Below are 24,097 nucleotides of genomic sequence, written 5' to 3'. Positions count from 1 at the left end.
TACTAGAGAAAAATAAGTTGTTAAAAGAAAAAATAAAAAAATCGAAGAAGATTTGGTGTGGCGGGAGAGGGGGAAAAGTGAAAAATTAAAAAATTAATAGAAAGGAATGAACTGAGAGAAGTAATGGTAATATGGAAAGGATTGGGAGAGAATGGATATAAGTAAACGTAGAGATATAAATTTGGGACTGTCAACGACCAGTGGGCACAAAGTTTGGCGATGTCTTTACGATATCTCAAAGACACCGAAACGACATGGACATAGTATGTCGTAAAGATGTCGTAAAGATGTCCTAACGATGTCGTAAAGACGTCGCCAAATTTTGTGCCCACTGGGCGTCCAATGGTGACGTCTTTGCAATAGTCGAAAGTAATAGTATACTGTGTGTAATCAATACAATAAGAACGAGCTATCAACGAGCAAAAAAGAAGATAAACAGTGGAAAGGTTGAAGCTATGGCCCCTGAAAAAATCAAATATTTGCCCATAGTCTGGAGACACCGAAGCTCAAAAAATTTCAAAACAGGCGTTACAGACAAATTTAATCCACAAGACTATTTCATTTTGTGAGACAATGTTAAACTATCATGCAATATTGTTTGTATTCCAAAGTAGGATCAGAATATAAGAAGTAATCGGTGATTAAGGAGCGCATTCTATAAGCATTCTGTTGCTAAGAGAAAATCAACATTTCGATATTTTGTTTATAGGCCACCTTTCAAAATTATAACCAACTCTTAAAAGAAATTTCATTTCTGTAACCTTAAAAATATTTTGTGTAAAAAAAGAAAAAAAATGTAATTATCTTTTTTAAGATTAATTACAATAGGTTTTGTTTCAGGAACTCTTCCTAAATTTACTATGGCAAATCTGCAGAAATTTTCAATCTTTCACACATTTTTCAAAATTTTAGGAAATAATTTAAGCATATTTGTAATTCTCTTCATTATTATCTTATAATTATTTTAAAAAATCATATAATTTTTTTCCGCTTAAGCTTAAAATAAACTTAAAATAAATTTTTTCACATCTTGCAGATTTTTCTTTAAAATTTTGAAATCTTTATAACTTGAAATTATTGTTAAAAATAAACCTGAGAGATTAAGAATTTTCCATGAAACCTTTCAAAAAATTAATATTCACAAATATTTAGAAATTAATAAAGAAACTTCTCAATCTGTTTCCGAATTTTTCAAAATTAGTATTTCTCATAATTTAACTTTTCTTATCTCCTGGTGAATGGAAAGCTTTGGAAAGCTCTAGAATTATCGTATAATAGCAAGATGTTAAGAATAGATTTATTTCCCAATATTCAGAAATCATTTCCAATTAAAATTTTCTCTTTTATCAATAATGTTTGGAAACGTTCAGAAATCAATTTTAAAAGTAAGTTAAATTATTTTTAAAAATCCTATTCACTAAATCAATCGAGCAAAAAATGTATAAAATTTAATCAATGTGCATACAAAGAAAATTAAAATAGGTACGAATAGTCATATTAATGCATTGTTGCAACTTATCAGATCTTCGACAAAAATGCGTACGATATTTTCGAGACATTTGGTTACACAGGCACACAGAAAAAAGTTGTCTAAACTTTTGACTAGACCATATTACTCTTATGTTTTTCAGGTCGCTGAATCAGAATCCGGTGGCTGTTTGACCTCATCAAGTCAGGATTTATTTATAACTTTAAAAAACACCGAAAAATAGGCTATTACTATAATAGTTCATTGCTATTAAATTCATGTTTAGAGCCTTTCTGCTTCTAACCTCAAAATCCTCAAAGCTATCCTCAAAACAGCTTCCAAATAGCCAGAATGAACGATATTCCAGATGTAGAGCTGCTTAAGTCCATCCCTAACCTCAAAATATACCCCCCAAAATTCCCAAGGAAGACCGTTTTGTTATTCTCGTATTACCAATGGCCAAATTTTTATTTTTTCAGGCCATTTCGATTGATCCTTTCTTCCCTCAATTCCCTTTGTGTCACAAATCATGGCTAACCTAAAAAAAGTCGAACATAACCTCAAAAGTCACCTCAATTCGCGAGTCTAGCCGATCTGTCAGTTCGAAAACGAGAAACTAGCTCAATATTTGTATATATACGACACAAGTATGCTTATGGCGTAGCGAAGTTCGAATTTGGGGTTAGTGTGTGCTCTTCGATTCAGGGTTTCATCGTTACTTCAAAACTAAAATTTTTCTTCTGAAAATTCATCCTGTTTGAACGCTTTTTCATCAACTTCCTAGTGTCGTATAGGTCTAAACATCGAGGCCGATCTCCTTTTTAAACTAACGGATCTGCTAGGTTCGCGGCTAGAGGTGACCTTTGTGGTTACGTTCTACTTTTTTAGATGAGCCGTGATTTTTGACAGAAGGGGATACGGGGCAAGATAGGATCAATTAAAGCAACCTGAATAAAAATGAAAATTTATCATTGGTCTTACTAGAATCACAAAACGGATTGCTTTGAAAATTTTGGGAAGGTATATTTTGAGGCTAGGAATGGAGGCAGTTTTAAGTTTAGGTTTCACGATTTCGAGGTTAGGTCTGATCAAAAATTCAGACAGCTTCTTTTTTTGTGTCCATGTGTAATTAAAGCAGATTACTTAGCTTATGCTAATAAAAGGGCTCATTTTTTACAAAAACTTCGTTAAGGCATAAAATGAACCACAAGCGCACCTGGTGTAGGGGGAATAGCCACAGTGCAATTGCCTTTGTTATTGCAGATCTAATACCAAGAGAGTTAATTAAAGATACAAGGGTCCTGAGGTGTTTGGAATGCAATATGCAATGGATTTTCAGAATAAGATGAATAAACAGATAGAACAGAAAACGGTTTAAGAAATTGATGAAGGGAAATAAAAGTATGGAGTATGACAGCATGGGAAAGAGCGAATGTTAAATTCTATATTATATAGAACGAATACTAGACGCTTGAACAAACTCTTTTAAGGAATTATTGGGAGTTAAAGCAACAGGGTTCTACGACTGCGATGCAGAATACGATGCGATAGAAAACCTAATTGAAAAAGTCTATGTCACTGAGGTTAGGGATGTAATTAATCATTTATAAAACGGTACGGTTAGATTTGCGAGGTTACAATTGACGCCCCATGTCGGGCGTGTGAGTTTTAAAAAGGCGTGAGGTTTTATAAAAAATTCGTTATCTTTCGTTATCCCTCTTCAGCATGTATAAAGATTGACGTCGAAGAAGAAAAGAGCAATAATATTATAAAATGGAAATTATGAAAAAATACGTAAAAAATAGTGTTTATTATCCAATGTAAAGGTATAATAACGATAGTTCCTGAGAATAAGATCTACCTTTGCAAAAATTATACGATAGTCGATAAATTAGATTAAAAATTCACATTTGAAAGTGAATGAAGCGTCGCATTTGCCTGAAGATATATTGCGCTTCGCGAGCTAGTAAACCCAAGTAAATCTACAATCCAGTGCATTGAAGAAGAGGGAATAGAACAATAAGAATTTCTCTTAGAAATATAATTGAAAGACAGTTTGTGAACACGGGATAGAGTTTGTAAATAGAGAAGAACTATTAAGAGTTTCTTTAAAAAAACTATAAACGTTTGCGAACGCGACGAGACGATTACCTTTTGATAAAGATAGTAATTAAGAGAACCTAAATTCCATAATCAGGAACTTCACAACGGAAAGCATGGAGGAAGATCTCATATTACTACCGACGCTTCCGGAAAGTAGTTCGGATCAAGTGTGACTCTTAATAAACAGAAAGCTGAAAGAGCTCGAGAAACAGACCCAGCGAATGTTACAAGAGGACAGGATAAACCGACAAGCCGACGCGGCTGTAAAAGACAGAGCTTTCCAAGAGGAGATTAATTCTCTGAAACAAAGCGTTCAGCGATCTCTTCAGGCTTTCCCCACATAACCAAGAGCATGGAAATACGAGGAAAGCGTATAAAGTCACAACTTGGTCGACTAGAAACGAGACAAACTCGGGTATCTGAGAGTGCACTATGGGCCAGGTGAACGAAATTTTGTCCAAAATTAGAAAAGTCTACGGATTCGGCTAAACATAGATGTTAAGAGGTTTTTGGGGTCGCTGATTAATAATATTTAATCAAAAATTCCAAATTCAATACAGCGCACTCAATATGGCGGCGAAGATTTTAAATAATGTATGAAATCGACTAAAAATAGTTACTCGGGGGTTTTTGGGGTCGCTGATTATAAATATGTAGTCACGAAAATAAAAATTAAAACTCTTACAAGATGTGGTGCTACCTTATTGAAAGTCCTTATGTCTCTCAGAAAATGGGGTGCTGAATTATTGTATAATAAACCAGCGCCTCTAAAGGAGTCTTTCTTTTTACAGGTAATACCGATATCTTTCTCATTTTTCTAGGTAATCCTGATACCGCCCTGAGCAAAACGAATGAATATTATATAAATTTAGGGGTTGTGATCAATGGGAGTCATATCTTGTGTTCGAAAGGAAGAATTCAAGAACCGGAAACGGAAACTGAAAGGTCCACACGAAGGGAAGGGAACCGAAAGGTTTCGCGGATCTTGCCCGAAAGTAATAAAAAAGCGCGGAGAACTCGCTCGTAAGTCACCACCTAAGGTAGTAACTCCCGAAACGAGCCCCATATCCTAGGTCGTTCGGTCGACAGCCCGGTAGCTGTCGACCGCCGATCCTAGGCGAAACGAACGAGAAGTTGAAACGCGCCACGCATTACCGATGGTTGAATCAGATTGCCGGCCGGATTTTCCTACGGTGCCGCACTAATTCTGATAATCCGGCGGACACTCTACAAACCTGTCAATCCCTTAAAGACGAAATGTTTCCGATGTCCTGGATGCTGGGATGTTCCTGGGATCCTGGAAGGCCGTAGATGAATCTCTGAGCGGTGGCGGAAGCTGCAGAGTTGAAACGGGGGATGCGAAGTGTGAGAGAAAACTGTTAAAGGCAAAACTAGGGTAATTAAAGTAAAGGGGGACATAGAGCTAGATTAAGATGAAGACTGGAATTAAAGAAAAGAAAAATAAGGTTTAACTAAAAAGTTAAGTGTGTAGATTACAGGGGATCGTCCGAGGCAGCGCAGGGTCCACCATGACCCGCTGCGTTCCTCGCTCAAGGAGATACTGACTGTCTATCGTCTATCGTACCGCTACCGTTAATAGATGAAATATATCAATCATTTATCTTTTATCAGCTGGTTGATAACTTTTTACAGATTCTTATCTTTCTTCTGTTTCGCTGCATAAGAAGAAGCCATCATCAATATTTGTAAATCATTATTATGTTCAATGATAAGCTTGGCCACTTCTCGGCGTTTTCACCTCAAATACTTATCTTTAAATTCAATGACAGGTCAACCAGGACCTGCACTTCGACTAGGACCGGCTCCTTAACTGCTTTCCTGCTGGTTTATATTTAAATGCGAAATCTCGAAATTTAAGTCTAACCATTGACCGTTTTTGCTATTCATTTCAGGATTAAATTAAGGATTTCTCGTTTTTTAAATTTTTAAATTATTCTACACTAATAGATAAAGATGTTTCAAATCGAAAATCAAACTGGAAAACGAATTTAATAATCACCTAAACGTAAATACACAGAGTACTTACCTGCAAAGAGTGTCTCACGTTAGATCCCCATAGTAATTAATGTTGTATCATGGCCTATACTTATAACCAAAAACGTTCAATTTACTTGTCAGAAAGATAAATCAGTGATTCACCTGGTAGTAAAAAGCTGAACTATCAATTTTTTGCGGTTAAATTCAAATCGCTATAAAACATTTCAAATACAGGATTCCAATAGAACTATAATAGTAATTAATTACTAATATTACATTTTTAATGATAAACAAACTTAAGTTCAGGACATCAAGTTCTATGAATTTAATAATATCAGACCAATTTTACTGAAATTAATTATAATTTCACACTATATAATATCACAATTAGTATTAATTCAGTATTATTGATAATTCTTTATTAAATACTTCACAATAATTAAGTTGATTGCTTATTCGTAAAAATATTAAAATTTTTTAGATTTTCTCTATATTGGGTAAGAGTGAATTGAATGTTTGCGTGGGTTCAGGAAAGAAGCTTAGGCGCTCGGCTGCTTAAAGGAAAAACTTTCTTTTGCAAGTTAAAACGGGAAAATGGAGCACATCAGGCTTAAAGTATACATCGTGGTGAAAAAAAAAATTACGACTAGATGTATTATCCATACTATATACTTTGTTATAATTTTTCTCAGATTTTCCAGTCATTTTGTAATCTTTTAAGACATATTAAACCAAAAATGTATCACACAAATTTATGTTAGGAATTCATTTGAAAATATATTACTTTTTGCACTATATCGTACATTATTGATTTTACACGATTTCCCATAATCAGCACAATACGCAATATTTGTTTTATATGCAATAATATTTAAGTTCATCCATTAACCCTTGCCCTTTTATACCAGAGATTTTTCGTCTACTTTTGTAATATATTTTCTTTTACTTCTCTGTTTCGAAAATAATAAGCTTTAACATTTGTTACTAGGTAGTTCTTTTTCTTTATAAACAACATAAGAAGTTTTGTATTATCTTTTGATAGCCCTAAATCTTTGACTAAGTCATTCAGTTCCTCCTGCAACGTAACTTGAAAAACTTTATCCTTGCCTTTACATTTGATGTAATCGTTGTTATTTTCGTGATGCTCCAATTCGTCACTATATTCATCGGAATAACTTTCTTTTTCTGCTTCACTGTTTTTCCTTGATTCGTCTACTTCATCTAAATCATTTCTTACATCAGAATTTCTCTAATTGCAGCACGATATTTCTGGTTTTTCTACTGTTTTCACATTGGTATAAACAAAGCTTTGCTTATTTTTTCTGTTGAAACCTGTAACGTGATTCATACAAAAGTAACAATCCTTTTGATACAATGGCTCTTCGCACAACGTAGGTTTGTTATATTTCATGTCCTTAGAATGTCTGCTTGAATCTTAACGACGTAACATCCTAGAACAAGCAGCACATATTTTATGTCGCATCAATTTTTCGTACGTTATTTTAACACCAAAAGATTCCTGATAAATTTTTTCAAGTTTCGCAGAAATAATTCTTCGATCTGTTGGGGGCTGGCATTTGCTACATTTATAGCAAAAAGTTGATAAGTCTTAGCAGCGTTGTATTACATGGGAGTTCATATGGTCTTATTTGCTCTTCTCGACAGACAGATAAACACATTCGTAAAAACCTGTTTTTCGGATTCAGGTGTTATCAAACGTGGACATTTGAGGAAAACAGGAAGGGGAGGGGAGAATTTTAGACAAATATAATGCCTTCTCTTATGGGAATGTACAAATATTTATTTCGTAAAAATGCAAAAGGATTTCGTCTGTTTAACCGAATAGTTCTTTGAAGACATTCCTTATTGCTATTAATTATTTATTTAAGCTGGGATATATGCCAATTAAATAACGGACTGTTAGACAGGGCCGAGTATATTTGTGATCCGAATACGTTCAATTTGTTACTATATGTCCCGTATAAAAAAGGCATGTTACCAAACATCTCGAAAATATCAGACGGATTTTTGTCAAAGATCTGACTGGTTGCGACACTGCATAAATATCACTTTTAGTACCTGTTTTCAGTTTTTTTTCATACATAAATTATTAAAAATTTATTAATTTTCTGCTTAACTGATTTAGCAAATAGGAATTTTTAAACAAATAATTTAACTTAATTATAAAATTGATTTCTAAACGTATCGAAGCATTAGTGATTAAAGTACTTAACATCTATTCTCGACGTGAAAAATTTGCCAACAAATTGGGAAGCTTTTGTAACCATTTGTAAAGATTTGTAAACATTAATTTTGTCTAAAGATTTTAGGGAAAATTGTTAATTGTTTGGGTTTTATTTCCAAATAATAATTTTATGATATAAAGATTTCATAATTCCAAAGAAGAATCTAAAAGATGTGAACAAAATAATTTTAATTTCGTAAGATTTAAACAAAATTTACATAAACTAATATTGCAGGCTTTCCAGGCAATCAAAAGAAAATACCTAAGCCGCCTAAGAAAATTTAAAAAGATCTTCTATTAAAATCTTAAAAAGATTTAAGCGAAATGTACATTTTTCAAATTTCTTTAAAATAATTCAGAAGCTTCTTAAGAATTTCTAAAAGTTTTCAAGAGTATAAAAATGTGTTTTAAAATTCACGGAAAAAATGGTAAATGATGTTCTTAACGAAATATTACTTTTTTTCTTTTTTCACACAAAATACTTTTAAGGTTACAAAATTAATTTTTTTTGAAAAATCGGTTATAATTTGAAGGGTGATCTATAAACAAAATATTAAAATGCTGGTTATCCCTAATTACCAAACTGCTTGTAGAATTCGCTCCCTTAATTACCAGTTACTTCTTATATTCTGATCCTGTTTCGGATTGCAAACAATATTGTATACCTGTTTATTATTGTCTCACTCAATAAAATTGTCTTGTGGGTGAAATTCGTCTGTAACGACTATTTTAAAATGTTTTGAGATTCGGTGTTTATAACCTAAGGGAGAATCCTTGGTTTCTTCAGGGGTCATAGCTCCAAACTTTCCGCTATTCATGTTTACTTTTACCCGTTGATTTCTAGTTCCTGTTGAATATATTCCACGAAGTATATCATTGTCATCCACTATTGCAAACACGTCTCCACTGGAAGTTGATAATACAGTTTGTTCGTCAGTTGGTATGGGCAGAATTGCATTCTGTTTACCCCTTAAATGAAATCGCATATCCGCAGGAAATGTGTACCTTCGAATTTCAAGACGCTGGTTTGGATTTATGTTGGGAATAAGGCGAATAAATCTGAGCTGCTCAAGTTCATATCCAAGTTCCCGTAATGAAGGATGTCTGGCAGGAGGAGACTTGGACCTGACACGAAGAGAGCTTTCAGGATCAGAAGTAGAAGGTGGTCCGGACCTTCCAGGGACAAGTGGCGCGAAAGAAGCAGAATACATGGCTGGAAGACAAGGCCTGGCAGGAGTTTTGGAACCAGGAATATCAGGTATAGGGGTGCCATCTTGCGAACCCTCAGTCTGTGAACTTACCTCTGCAACAATAAACAGAGAATTAAGTTTTCCTTCTGTATTCTTTTGCACAATATTTTTGCGGATTCTAATTTTCACTTTCGCAGGATTATATAAAGGAGGGCAAAGATGAATTGTCACATATCTACTTGGGTCAAATCTTAAACTTTTTACAAGAATAGAAGTACCGAGCATGGTAGTGAACCGAAATATCGCACAACAGAGAATAAGGAAGTCAATCGGCGCAAAATTTAATTTTTGATTCTGGCATATGTTACGGAATTGGAATTTTCCATCCTGTTTGAATGAGCCTTGAATTCCCTGGGGTTTAAAATTATTTAGGAGCAAGTTCATTTAAACTCGTATCTCTTTTCAAGGTTAATTTCTTTTCACTTATTCCAGCATCATGGCAATGCGGCTGACCAAATTTGTTGAGAACGTGTGAACTTAGTAACATATGGTATGAACCCCCTAACAACAGTGACATTTTTTAAATTCAATTCCTTTTAAACATACACATTTGGGGTTCCCCCTGAACAAATTCAAATAAAATTATCACTTATTGTTGATAAGGTCAAAACAAGTTGAAGGAAAGTACCAAATGGGATAGAGGGTAATAGATTAAATCGCACAAATTCTTATTTACGTACAGCATACAAAATCTACGTGAAATCGCAGTTTAATTATATTATTATACGAGTATTCACCAATATAATTGAGGACAAATGCCAAAGATAAGACAAGAGTAGAAAAAATCTTCATCTTTCCTCATCAAAGGATAAACTTATTAAAATACTTCTGACAAATTTAATTGAAATTATAACTAAGAAATATTCTAGTCCTTTATCAGATTACAAAGTGTAACTTATATTCATTATCTTCTATATTACTGGCATCCAGCCTGTTCACCCTAAATGTTTACATTTTATTAGAGTTGGTCCACGTAAAAAATAACCTGTTCCAACAAAAAATATAATTATTGATAAAATTGCGCGTACTGACGAAAAATTATCATTGTTGGCCTCAACTGTCAACTTTTTTACATTATACTCAATACTTTTCCGTCAAATTTAATACATTTTTTATATAACTCGGCCTTATTTTGCATTAAATTATATTCTAACCTGCGCTGACATATGTATCATTTCAATAAATTTATATTATTAAAATTCATAATATGCATGAAAATTGAAACATACTAATTCTTATTTCCTTGTTTTTATCATTTCTTTTATTTTGAATCTTGTTTTTTACGATTAAAGAAAAACGACTGTGCATCTGGATAGGGTCTAATACGGGAACCTTTATAGGACCATATATAGGGCCCTATACAGGAACCTGTATAAAATCCCATATAGGACCCTATGTTCTAATTTTGAAGGCTTAACCATTTTAATCATAATTTATTAAACTCAAAACCATGAAAATCCAAAACAAACAAATTATAATATTTAAATCATTACACATTAAACAAAATATCAAGGCTTTTAATCTTAATATTTTCAGCTTTAAAAAATTCGATAGTGAAATAGTTTCGAAAATTTTAAAACTTGAATTTAAAACTATTATAGATTTAAAACGTTTTCCATTTTCAACTTCTAAACCATGAGGGTAGGGTTTTCAAAAATCAACGTTTTTCTTCTTTAGACTTTTTTATATCGTGCGTTATGTTGCTCAAAATGTTTATTTTTTATTTTCCATTTTGAAAATGCCATAACTGATGATTTTATTTTTATCGAAAAAATTCGTAAAGATAAATTGTTCACGTTTGTAAGTACTATGAACAACTGTACAGACTGCATCTAAGCACACAGGCAGACAAATTTACAAAAATCGCTTTTTTCTGATTTAGGAAATCTTAAAACGTGTATATTTAAGGACAAGCGAAAAATTCAAATTTTACATAAAACCAATACCTGCTCATTAAGATGAGAATGTGAAAAATAAGTACCCCATCTATTATTTTTTTTAAGGCCAAAAATATTCAGTGTTATTCTATCTTTTTGAATTTAAATATTGCTTACCCTGAAATAAATTTGTAATTAAATTTGCAGGCTGTCTACTCCAGCTAAGTTTTCTTTTAATAAAATGGATTAACATTTCAATAACAAAAAATTTTTTTTTTAAATCTACATAATTCTTTCCTTTCAATGACTATGTTATTCACATTCAAGTAATTTAGTCAATTATAATACACATTTATTACTTAAAAATCGATTTTATTAAAATAAGGAAACATTTTTTGTGGCCAAGACAACTTTGCCTATGAAGAATATTTATTTAACTTAAGGCCATGTAAAGAGTGTGTCACGTGACCAGATTCCTACCTTACCGCCACTTTTTTTATTTCCCAACTCATATTCACACGAAACGCCCCATTGATTTGATAATTTAGGCTACTAAAAAAGAAGCACTAAGAATGGTGGGTCTGGTCCTAAATTTGTATAATTATTAAAAAAACACACAAAAATTATTTACAACAAAAATTTTTTTTCATAATTATACAAATTTAGGACCAGACCCACCATTCTTAATGCTTCTTGTTTAGTAGCCTAAATTGTCAAATCAATGGTGCGTTTCATGTGAATATAAGTTGGGAAATAAAAAAGTGGCGGTAAGGAAGGAATCTGGTCACGTGACCCAATCATCACATGGCCTTAAGTGAAGCAATTCTTAGTACAAGGAGAAAAATAGAAAAATACATTTCCTTGAATTCACTAAAATTTGTCAATTTACCAACAATTATATGGTTGAACTTTCACTCATAAAAATAATTTAAAAAAAAGAGAAAGATTGTTTAACAATATAGTTACTACCAGTTAATGAAGGCTTAGACAATAAAGTGAATTTTTAATAATGTAGTTCAACGTACAACCAAGAATTTCAATTCTCAAAAAAAAGCATTCTTATAAAAAAATGAATTAGTTTATATTTAAAACAAAGATGATGTAAATTTTTTATTTCAAATAGTTTAATTTAGGGAAGCTTCCTATTATTACTCACATTACATCAGAGTCAGTAGAAAAAGATATGTATGTCAGACAAAACGTTCGCCACGAATTTAAAGATAAGAATAATAAAATGAAATAAGATTATATACATTATATATTATATACACATTAGAGTGTTCCAAATAATTAATTGCAAAATTTGTTTTCCTCTAGAGGGCAACAAACCTTCTAAAAATGTTCCATTCCTGGAAAAAGAAAATCCATTTCTTTTTCTTTTTTAAATTGAAAATCACATTTAATTACATGGGGACATCTTAAATTTTCGAAAAATTAAACTCATGAGCCAGGATTACATCGAAACGTGCCAAGTTTTTTGAAGAATTTAAGCGGAGTGCCTACGAAATAAAACAATACTAATAAATTTTATTTCCATCCCACCCTCACCCTCCCCGCAGGGCACCAAATATGAGCCAAAAATTAAAAAACTGCATTTTCACGTATTATTGTTACTTTTTAGAAATTTCCGTTGTCTTTTTAATATAAATAATTACTAAAAGACAATTTTAATATTTGTACTGACTTCTTAAACAGTTTTTGATCGTTTAAATAAATGTAGCATATTTAAACAATTATTTATTCTCAGAAAATGTAAAAATAATCGTATTTTCCGATTGAAATGAAATATTATATCATCTTTTAATGTAGTAAATTTTCCTAAGAAGATCATGTAATTATTAAACAATTATTTATTGCTTATTTTTCAAATTTATAAAAATTCAGCCAGATATGTCTACTTTTTTCAAATTGGTATCCTATGCTACTTTTTGTTGAATAATTACATCATTTTGATATATTTCATCTAATGTTTAAAAAGATTCTATTTGTTAAAAAAAATTATATTTCCTTACGCAGTTATTTTTCGATTAGTAAAAAAATTAAATGAAATAGAACACGTACAATTAATTACGATATAAACAGTGTTTTTCAAAAGTAATTATTTAAACGTTTGATGTTCAAAATAAATAAATTAATTAACAATTTTTAAATCTGTATCTAAAATATTATTTTATTGCATTTATCAGAGATGCTATTTAAAAAATATTAAAGATTAAAATGCTGTAATTTGAATATTAATGGTTAGGGAAAGTTTTGGTTTAGTCAGTTTTTTGAGTAACTAGTTACATTTACGTTACGTTTAATAATGGGCTTTTTTGGTGTTAAAAAATTTTTTATTATAAAAAATTTGTCGACATGTTTCAACCTGTATTTCAGGTCCTTTTCAAGGCTTATTCTAGAACTGAAATACATATGTTAAAGAATAAAATGGAAATAATTTAAATTGTATATGCTTATCAGTCGTTAATGTTTACTTACTATGGAGATAAAAGAAATATCGCTGAAGACTATGTTGAAATTTCAATTAATTTCTTCGTTTTAAGTTTTATTGTTCGGGTATATTTCATTCTCATCAGAGAAGGTATTAGATTTGTGTAAAATTTGACCCCCCCCCCCCCAAGTTCTTGTCAAATGTCCACGTTTTGAGACCCTCTGAAATCGCAAAACAGGTTTCTACGAAAGTGTATATCTGCCTGTATGTCTGTGGACACAATAACTTTCGAAAAAATTAATCTATTAGATTGCCCTTTGGCAAACTCGTTTAGTGTCCTGAACTAAAGGTAAAGTTTGTTAGGCAGCCATTTTGGATAAAAATTCAAAAAGTTGGCACATTTTTAATATTTTTGAGACCACTTTTTTTACAAATTCTAAAATTTATTTGGTTATTTATAGTATTCTAAAATTTGAACAATTCATCCTAATGACTTTTTTTGAAAAATAAAAAATTACCAGAGTTAGAGCATTTTCAAAATCCAAAAAAACAAACTGAAATGAACATTTTAAGCCAAACAACGCATGATATGAAAAAAGCCAAAAGAAGAGAAACTTTGCTTTTTGAAAGCCCTAAAAGATTATAATAACAACTTTTTTAATTTTGTCGAAAAGTTGAACATTCCAAATTTGATCGTACCAAAAATAATGAAAAATTAAAAAATTTCATTTTATGGTCAAACTAGGCAAGATATGAAAATAATAAAAAAGCTCAAATTGCGCGCCCTGGGAAGAACTACAAATTTATGATGAATCACTTTTCGTTATAAGCTACGAAAAAAAAGACAAAAATTGTTCTTCCAAAAAGAGCTATAATTTTTGATAGGACACGTAGTTTTTGCTTTAGTTGTAAAAAATATCATTCAAAATAAAAATATTAAATTTGGTTGAAAGAACGACACAAAATACGAACTTAAATTACCAGACAATAGTTTTTCGCCTACAAAGATCTATAAATTTATTATTAATCATTTTTTGATTGGACGAGTCGATCTTCTTTTAATCGTAAAACATAAGATGAAAAATGCAAAAATGAACTTTTTGGAAAAAGCACAGAAAAGACGAAAGAGGACATAGGCTCCTATATAGAACCCTGTATAGGTTCCTGTATTAGACCCTGAGCAGATGCGCAGTAGTTTTTATTCAAGCGTAAAAAACAACATTCAAAATAAAATATTATAAAAACAAGGAAATAAGAATTAGTATGATTCAATTAGAATACAATTAAAAGCAAAATAAGAAACAATTTCAAAAATAATCATGATAAATACAACTTGCTTTTAATTTTGCAATTTTTTAAATAAGTAATCCCAGACATAGTTACATAAAAATGTATTATAATTGATACAAAAGTATTACGCATAATGTAGAAAAATTTACATGTTGGATACAATCGAGTGCGAAGTACGAGATACGTGATGAGAATGTGTTCGTTAAAGCCAAAAGAGCTTTAACAACAGAGAGTTCAAAATTGCAAAATTACAGTTGCGGGTCCGTTCACCTTTGATTTTAAAAGGCCTGTGCCTGAATGTGGAAGAAATGCAAAGACAAAGTGCGGAGTGCGATTGCTATCAGTCGCATACCGTAGGTGCGCTCAAACTCTTTTCTAACGAAAGAGAATTCACAATCACAAAATTAGACCGCGTAGCGCGAGGTAAATATATAATCGAGCGCGAAACGCGAGATAAATGCAAAATGAAGCGCGAAGCGCGAGAACCAGCAGTTGCGCGCCCTAACCTCTAAATTATCTTTTAGTATCGATGTACTTGTTGTAATCAACGAATTTGAAAAAAATTGTCAAAAGTACAAAACAAAATGTAATAAAAAAACGAAAAGCTCAAGGATGTTTTTCTGTTAGTTCATAATATCTTTTATCCAAATAATGAATACAAAATTTCAAAATTAATAACCTAAATCTTTTATAAATAATTTCTGTTTCAGATGAGATTTTTTAGGTTATATTGTAAATGATACGTTTTTCAATTTCAAAACCATTTTTATTTTACAATGCATATTCTGGTAATTTGACTTTTTTTTTCTTTCTAATACAAAAAATATACCCGAACAATAAAAATGATAACGAAAAAATGAATTGAAATTTCAACGTAGCTGCAGCGATTCTTCTTTTATCTCCATAGTAAATAAACATTAACGACTAATAAGGATATACAAATTTCTTTTCCATAATGCGTTTGACAAAGTAGAACATAACTTACAATTAATTTAAAAATGGACATTTTTATATGTATGAGAATAGCCATTCAAGCACGAAATTTCATCATTCAGTAAAGTAAATAAAATAATTCAGAAATAGTTAAGCTGTACAGCCTGTTATCGATACAGTTCAACAACATTTTCTTACAATACCTCAAGTAATGTTAAATTGAAAAAATATATTTTTATGTACGAATTTACCTAAAGTTTTCACACCCAAAATCGTCTTACGTAATTTATAAATTACCCCCTAGTACCATATGTTCACGTGCACATATGGTACGAAGTTCGTTCTAAGAGGGTAACTGCTAAAATTTAATTTTTTAGCCCACACAATCTAGTTTCTGTAGAAATAAATTTGAATTGAATTCGTATTTACTTCAAACTAAATTAAAGCTTGAAAAAATAGCATTTCTAAGTGTTTTAAAAATTATAAATGTATCAAATTATTATTTTAACCAATATTATTGAAAAGAATGGCCACGGGTGAGATGACAGTGAAAACAATTTTCATCTTTTTTATGACTGAACAAATAAATTGATACCTTAATTTAAAATTTTATTCAAAATTTAAGAGATGAATACCCCAGTCGGTCATTGGATTATAAATTACATACATCTTATAGTCGCTATCTCTTAGATTTTTGAATCGAAGCTTGTCCTTATCAGATATTTACATTTCATTTTGGGAATTTGTTGCGAAAAAAAAATTATTAGTTTTGTCAAACCTGACATCATAATTTTTTTAAGTTTTTGGTCAAATACGTGGTTTATAAGAAAAATTCATGTAGTGCCTTCATTATGTAGTGCCTTATTACCAAATCTGATAACTTTCTGTTTTTCTCCTGAGGAACTTAAAATAGTTTAAAATATTTTCATTCTTCGAAACTACTTTGAAAGATTTAACGAGATTTCTAAGCATAGTGAATGCTTTTAAATACATAAAGAATAAATTTCATGCTATCAGAAAAGATTTTTCCCTTTTAAGTGCATAATTTCTATTTTGAAATAAAAATTGAGCATTTGGAGTTTAAATACTTTAAACGGTAGGTTTTCTAAAAATCATTTAGGAATTTAAAGAAAGGCATAAAATAAATACAGAATTAAAGCTCATTATAAAATTATCCCATAATTAAACAACAACAAAATACATGTACAAGTTCTAGATTTCAATTCTATTTTTCTAAACCCCTTAAACAGTTCTACAAATAACTGCCTGAAAACTCAACCAATCGATTTTTCGTTGAAAATTTATCTTCTTGAGTTTTAAATAAAAAATTTTGTTTAGATGTCATCCTTTTTTGTTAAAAATTAATTTCTTGGGTTAAACGTTCAACTTTTTTGTTAAAAATTAAACTATTTTGTTGAACCGCGAATCCTATCAAAATAGATTTTTTTATCAAAGATTATATTGAAAATTGTGTCGTTCTTCCAATAATTTAATTTATTTTTATTACTATTTTTTAGGATTTATACTAAAAATATGCATTACAGCGCAAGGTGGTACTAAGAAAATTTTTATAGATATAATTTAGGCGAAATTTTTTTAAAATAAAATGTTATTGTAGCTTGTGTCCTTTATCCAAAAGTTTTTATTTTTTGATTTTTAATTTATTGTTATAACAGGAATTTATAACAAATTTGTACAAACTTTTTGGTTCAACAACTTTTGCTGTTTCATTTTTTTCGTGTCTTGTGCCGTTTTTCCACAAATTAAACTTTTTAACTTTTAATCTTTTTTTTAGAATTAGAAAAAAAAATTTACTTGTCCTATCTTAAAATTACTGATACAATTTGTGTAGATGCTTTTTGTGTGAACAAATTTTGGCTATTAATTTTCTTTTGCACTTTTTTTCCTTAATAAAAAAATTATGATTCTTTAAGGCTTAAGGTTTTAAGATGAGTTTTCACTCCTTTTAGAAAGAGCAGCCTTTCTCTATACATTTTTTTTATAGTTTGTATCGTTTGTACAAAAATGTAATTTTTTTATTTTTAGTGTATTTACTGATTAATAACAAATTTTTCTATCGTGTATAGTTTGACCGAAAAATAATATATTTAATTTTTGTTTGCGCGATGAAAATTTTAATTTTTTATGTTGTATTTTGTTTGGTTTACAATGTTTATTTTTATTTTTTTTTGCATTTTGCGAGTTTTACAAATAGTTATTAATTGAATTCACATGGAATCCACTAAATAAAAAAAATTCAAGGATTCCAAGTAACTCAAAAATTTTAAGGAATTCAAGAAATTCACGCAATTCAAGATATTCACGTAATTTACGGAATTCAAGGAATTTACGGGAAATAAGGAAGTCACGGAGTTCGAGGAATTCACGAAATTAATTAAATTCACGGAATTCGCAGAATTTTAGTAATCTAAGAATTTCGAGTAATTCAATAAATTCACGGAATTCAGGGAATTCACACAAGTAACGGGATATTAGGAATTCACGGAACTCTCGAAAAGGGAATTCAAAGATATCACGGAACTCAAGGAATTCACGTGTTACATATACCACCCGTAATTCACAGAATTCCCGATGGAATTAGAGAATTCAAGGATTTCAAGGAATTAAAGAATTTCACATAAACTATGGATATCAAGAAATGCAAGGTATTCAGAAGATTCGACATAATTTACGAAATTCATAGAATACGGAATTCGACGAATTCATGTAACTTATGGAATTCATCAAGTTTAAGGAATTCGTAGCATTCTTGGAATTTGCGTTATTAAAGGAATTCTCGAAATTCAATGGATTCACGGAATTCAACGAATTTACGGGAAGCAAAGAAAGGACCGAATCAAAGGAATTCATGGAATACGAGGAATGCACGGAATTGTCTAAATTTAAGGAATTCAATGAACTTATAGAATTCAAGGAATCCGGGGAATTCATGAGATTTGCAGAATTCATGCGATTCATGGCCATAGAAGAATTCATGACAATAACGGAATTTTCGAAATTCGGATTGTGTTCTCTTTTAAAATGTTTTTAAATCCTTAGTAATTTTCTTTTACCCCTTGCTTACAGAGAGAGAGAGACAGAGAGAGAGGGGGGGGGACTTTTAGGGCACACGCGTGCCACCCTCTTCGAAGTTCGCAAATAAAATCAAGACTCGTAGTTAAAATCAACCTTATTTCAGTAATTAGTTTGAATCCCCCACTTAGTGCGCGAATAATTATTATTTTTAATTTAAATATAGTCTTGTGTATACAGTTTTTACTTTCTTCCTTCCTAACCTTAAATCACCACGTGGCTTCACCACGTAGATCCCAGCCGGTATTGAAGCCGAAATCCGACCAGCTTACAGTGATGTTTTTAGCCGGATCCCGGTCGGATTCCCGGACCATAGCCCGACTTAAAGCGGGGCTATCCGGCTGGGACCAGGCCGGATCCCTGATTGGATTCGTACACGGGCCAGTCAAGCATAAAATTTCATCATTTAGTAAAGTAAATAAAATAATTCATAGTCTTAATTTCTATTTCTTATTTCTTCTAGAAACTATAAATCATGCAAAGTAAAGTATCTGGGGGTTATTGAATACGGCTCCTCAATTATGATTTACTCCTAATATTTTTATTCTACTGCGAAACACAAACAATGATATAATATGGTTTTAGATTTTGTCACAAGTGCCCAATATCTAATGGACTAACTTCGCTCACGAGTACTATTTTAAAATTCTTTGAGATTGCATCTCTTCCTATGGGAGACTCCTCTTTTTCTTCTGAGGTCATATTCTCAGTTTCGCCACTGTAAATATTTATTTTCATCCGTGAATAGCCAGTTGTTGCTGCATATATTGCTCGTAGTCTTGCATTAGACTCCACCACTGCAAATACGTCACCATTGGACGTTGATAATACAGTTTGCTCTTCAGTTGGTGGGGGTAGAAAACCATATCTACCTCTAAACTTAATTGGCTTGTCGAGAGGGAAAGTGTATCTCCGAATTTCAAATTGCCGGTGCGGATTCGTGTTAGGGATAACACGAACAAATTTAAGTTGCTCAAGTTTAAATCCAAGTACGCGAAAAGAAGGTTGCTGGGGAGGAGGAGACCTTGATCTGACACGAGAAGAAGGATCGCTAAGAAAATAAGATCTTTCAGGAGATTGATATCGGGAAAAAGAGTCAGAAGTTCCGGAACGAGGAACAACAGGAATAGGTGCGCCATTAGGTAAATGTTCGAACTCTGAACTAAAATCTGCAACAAGAAACAGAGGAAAAAATTTTACTTGTTTATTCTTTTTCTGCATGTTTTCCGTTCCCAAAATAGAGATACCAAAACAAGGTAGTTTGCTAACCTGACATTCTTCAAGCTTCTACAAACCATCTAGTTGGTAATATATTTACTTTGTTGAAAATGCAGTAATTTTGTTATAAATGCCAGTACTTTAAAGTATTTAAAAACATGTAATATAGCATGCTTGTAACAGCATATTAACATGTACAGACTGTCATCAATAAAGTTGAAAATCTTTTTCAAATTCCATTTTTGAGCCCACACAATCTAAATCCTCCAGAAAAAAATTCGGACTAAATTCTTATTTAATTAAGACAGAGTAAGATAAAGTTTAAAGGAAAATAGCATTTCGGAGTGTTCTAAAAATTACAGATGTATTACATTATTATGTTCAGCAATACTATTGAGAACAATCGCTGAAGATGAAACAAAAGTGAAAGCAATTTTCATATTTTTTAATGACTTAAGAAAAAAATTAATTGTTTAATACCAAATTTGAATGAAAATCTAAAAGATGAATATTCTAATTATGCATTGGATTATAAAATAATGTATCCTACAGTCGCTATCATATTTTTCACATCTGATATCATACTTCATATAATATTTATCGTTTTTAGTAAAATCCATCGTTTATCAGAAAAACAAAAGTAATGTCTACCATAAAACCCCATTTAAATCTTTGAAAATGTGAAATATAATCTACAAAAATGAAGGGTGTACATTCACAGCTTGCGACGTCAGTTCAAAAATTTAGTTTTTATCTTTTTAATGTTTCATACAAATTAAAAAAGATTGCATGTCCTATAGAAAATTTATGAACAAAAAATTTGCCGATCTCTCTTCGAGGCACTATTTTGGATTTTTTTTTTCGTATCTTGCACAGTTTGACTGAAAAATGGAATTTTGTATTCTTCGTTGTTTTTTGTGCGAATAATAATTGGAATTTTTAATTCTTCAAGAAAATTCAAAAAGTTCTTCGGATAATCGTGACCGAAAAAAGTCAAAAGAATAAATTTTTTATATTTTCGAGTTTTACGAATAGCCGCGCACAGAATTTTTACTTCTTGAAGACAATTCGAAGCGTCCTAACGATAGGATGCCAACGACCGTCTAGCGCCAGCTTCTCGGTAAGCTTTTTATTGTTTTTATTTTTGGTTAAGTACCGTCAAGTCGTGTCGCACGTAGTGACATATGTATAGTGCAAATTCTGTGCGAACAGGGACACTTTTTGAATTAGATTTTTTTCAACAAGCACATTTTAAACTCGGTCTAACCAAACTGAAATAAAATTACTACTCATTTTGGATAAGGTCAAAAAAAATTGAAGGGAAATAGCAATTAATATAGAGGATAATAAAGTGAATCGTACAAATTCTGCTTCACGTGCAGCATAAAAAAGTGTACTTTAAATTATGGTTTTTTTATATTATTATATTCACCAATATAATTGAGGACAAACGCCAAAGGCAAGACAAGAGGAGGAAAAATGTTCATCTTTCCTGATTAGAGGAAAAGATTATTAAATTACTTCTGAAAAATTTTATAGAAATTAGAACTAAGGAATATTCTGGTTCTTTCTCAGATTATATAGCGTAACTTATATTCGTTATCTCTTTTATTACAGGTATCCAGCTTCTTCGCCCTAAATGTTTACATTTCATTAGAGTCGGTTTATATTTTTACACAAATACGAGTAAATTATAGTACATTTACTTTCAAATGTTTCCATTATGATTACGAAATGAAGTTACCTCCTTTTATAAATTTTGGAAGAGCGAGGTTTTAAATTGTAACAAATTCTTACTTGCTTTTATTAATTATATTTTTAATTTTCTAGTCCACGTCAAAAATTAGCTGGTTTAAGAAAAATTATAATTCTCAATAAATTCCGCGTACTAAAGATAAATTATTATTGCTGACAAAAATTTCCTTTCCCAAATTCAAAATTATTTTACTGAACTGAAATTTCATCTTGAAACTAAGAATTCTAATTTGAAAAAATTCTTTTTTTTTCAACTCGTTTCGTCTCTTTGAAAAATAGTCCTGCTTTTTGAATTTCGAAGATAAGTGCATTAGGTACGCCAATGGTGGATTTACCTTATTGTGAGCTGAATTGACTACGAGGGCAAGGTGAAAAGTTTGCGGCCTGACCTAGAGATTTCAAAAACGGAAAAATCAGAGAAGCGTGCGGTTATTAAATACTTCTATTTAAAAGGCATAACACCACTTCGCATTAAAGAAGAAATGGATTCCACACTAAAAGACCTTTCTCCATCATATTTGAAGGTTAAACAGTGGGTTTCTGAATTTAATAAAGGTCGCACGAGCACTTCTGGCGAACGACGTTCAGGATGCCACGTTGAGGTCGCAACTCCCGAAATCATTGAAAAAATTCATAAGATGGTCATAGAGGACGGAAGATTGAAGCTACGTGAGATAGCTGAGGCTACTAGGATGTCAACTGAGCATGTAAGCAATATTTTGCATGAAAATTTGGGTATAGAGACGCACTATGCTAGGTGGGTGCCGCGTTTGCTAACAGTCGAACGAAAATTGACCCTGAAAACTGTTTCTTTGAGATGTTTGAAATCAAAGAATTGAAGTTGGAATTCCACTGCGTACAGCCCCATGTTAAAGAATGAATTTAAATGAAATGGTTTGATTGTGCAAATTATTTTTCTCATAATTCTAAATGAAAAAAATATTTAATCAGAGACATTAGGCCCAGCACTTGAGTACCACTCCGAACAGATCGGTCTCCTTTTCAATTTAAAAATAAAAATAATGTAAATTTGTTTCAAACAGAAAATGTAAATAATTAGGAGACGTGTTTAATATAACCATTAACTCGTTGTTTGCATGTCCGCTATGTTCCTATATTCCTGATCTTCCCCTTCTACCACACAAGCACCAACACAGACGCCGCCTAGGGGAGATAAAAATCACTAAAACTCGTATACATTTTATACTTAATATTGTACCTAGTATGGTTGGAATTTTTCCCTCATACACCATAGTCGCCAAATTTGGCCCCCAGCGACTATCATCTGTTCTTTAACCTTAAAAAATGGCACAGAGTCAAAAAAATCAGAGCAACGAGGAAGTCATCGATGCTGTAAATGAGTGTTTTGAGGGACTTTTGACGAATCCGTCTATAAAAAGAATAAAACTGCATTAGAGCACCGTTATCAAAAATGTATTAGCCTTAAGGAAAATTTTGTGGAAAAATAAAGTGAAAAAAAAACGAAAAAAGTTGTTTTTCCTTATCAGGCCGGCAACTTTTCACTCTACCCTTGTATCATGTAGGAGTTTAGCCGGTAGGGTTTCCTCCTTTGAATGAAAATTCACCATATTTTTAATATCTGCAACATAAAAGAGTTTGGGATAATTAATTAGTTTCAATAATTTGTCCCCATAGTAGGAATCACTTACTGGATGTATAATAAAGATTACTTTAATCTCTTTCCATGACACAGGAGTATATCCTAGAGCCATGTACGCCCTAAAAATGTTACACAGTGGTCCCATCTAAACTTCCGAACCTTATTTGAACAACTCCGGTAATAAGACGTTTTCCCTACACGGAAAAAACCGTATTACCGCTCAAACCGTACAGCATTTTTGTTCAGAAAAATACGGGTATATACTATCTCGACCCTTGCGGTATCGGTGAGGCAACTTTACTGATTTATCGCTGAAGCAATATACTGCTTCGAATACACGTGCGAATCTAACCTTAAAATGGAAGAGAAGCGTCATTTGCTCGAGGCGTTTTATTATTGCTAAAACCTTTTTCCTATCGTATTTTTTTTTGTCAAATGTTCACATTTTAAAGCCATCTGAACCAGAAGAACAGCGTTTACGAATGTGTTTGTTTGTGTGTATGCGCGTAGAGCAATATGACGTTTACAAATACTAGTGTAGCTGCTACGCTTATCCTGGTACTGTTGTCAGGACCATCAGGTAGTGTTGGTGCAAGAACGGTACTTTCTATTTCTGAGGACAAAAATATTGTTCTCTTAGCTACATCGTTTTTTCCTTGTAGGTTATCGTTGTCTCGAAATTCGGGGCGAGAAGTAAAATATTTTGTATACGCATGGCTAGTTTCTCGTTTTTGGGATGACTAGTTCAATCTCTTATACAAAGCCTCTAATTTTTCAAGACGACTAGCCAGTGCCTTATTTCAAATAAACAAATT

Source organism: Belonocnema kinseyi, chromosome 8 (assembly GCF_010883055.1).
Source record: "Belonocnema kinseyi isolate 2016_QV_RU_SX_M_011 chromosome 8, B_treatae_v1, whole genome shotgun sequence".
Lineage (NCBI taxonomy): Eukaryota > Metazoa > Arthropoda > Insecta > Hymenoptera > Cynipidae > Belonocnema > Belonocnema kinseyi.
The sequence above is the reverse complement of the archived record's forward strand: the minus strand, read 5'-3'. Positions refer to the sequence as shown.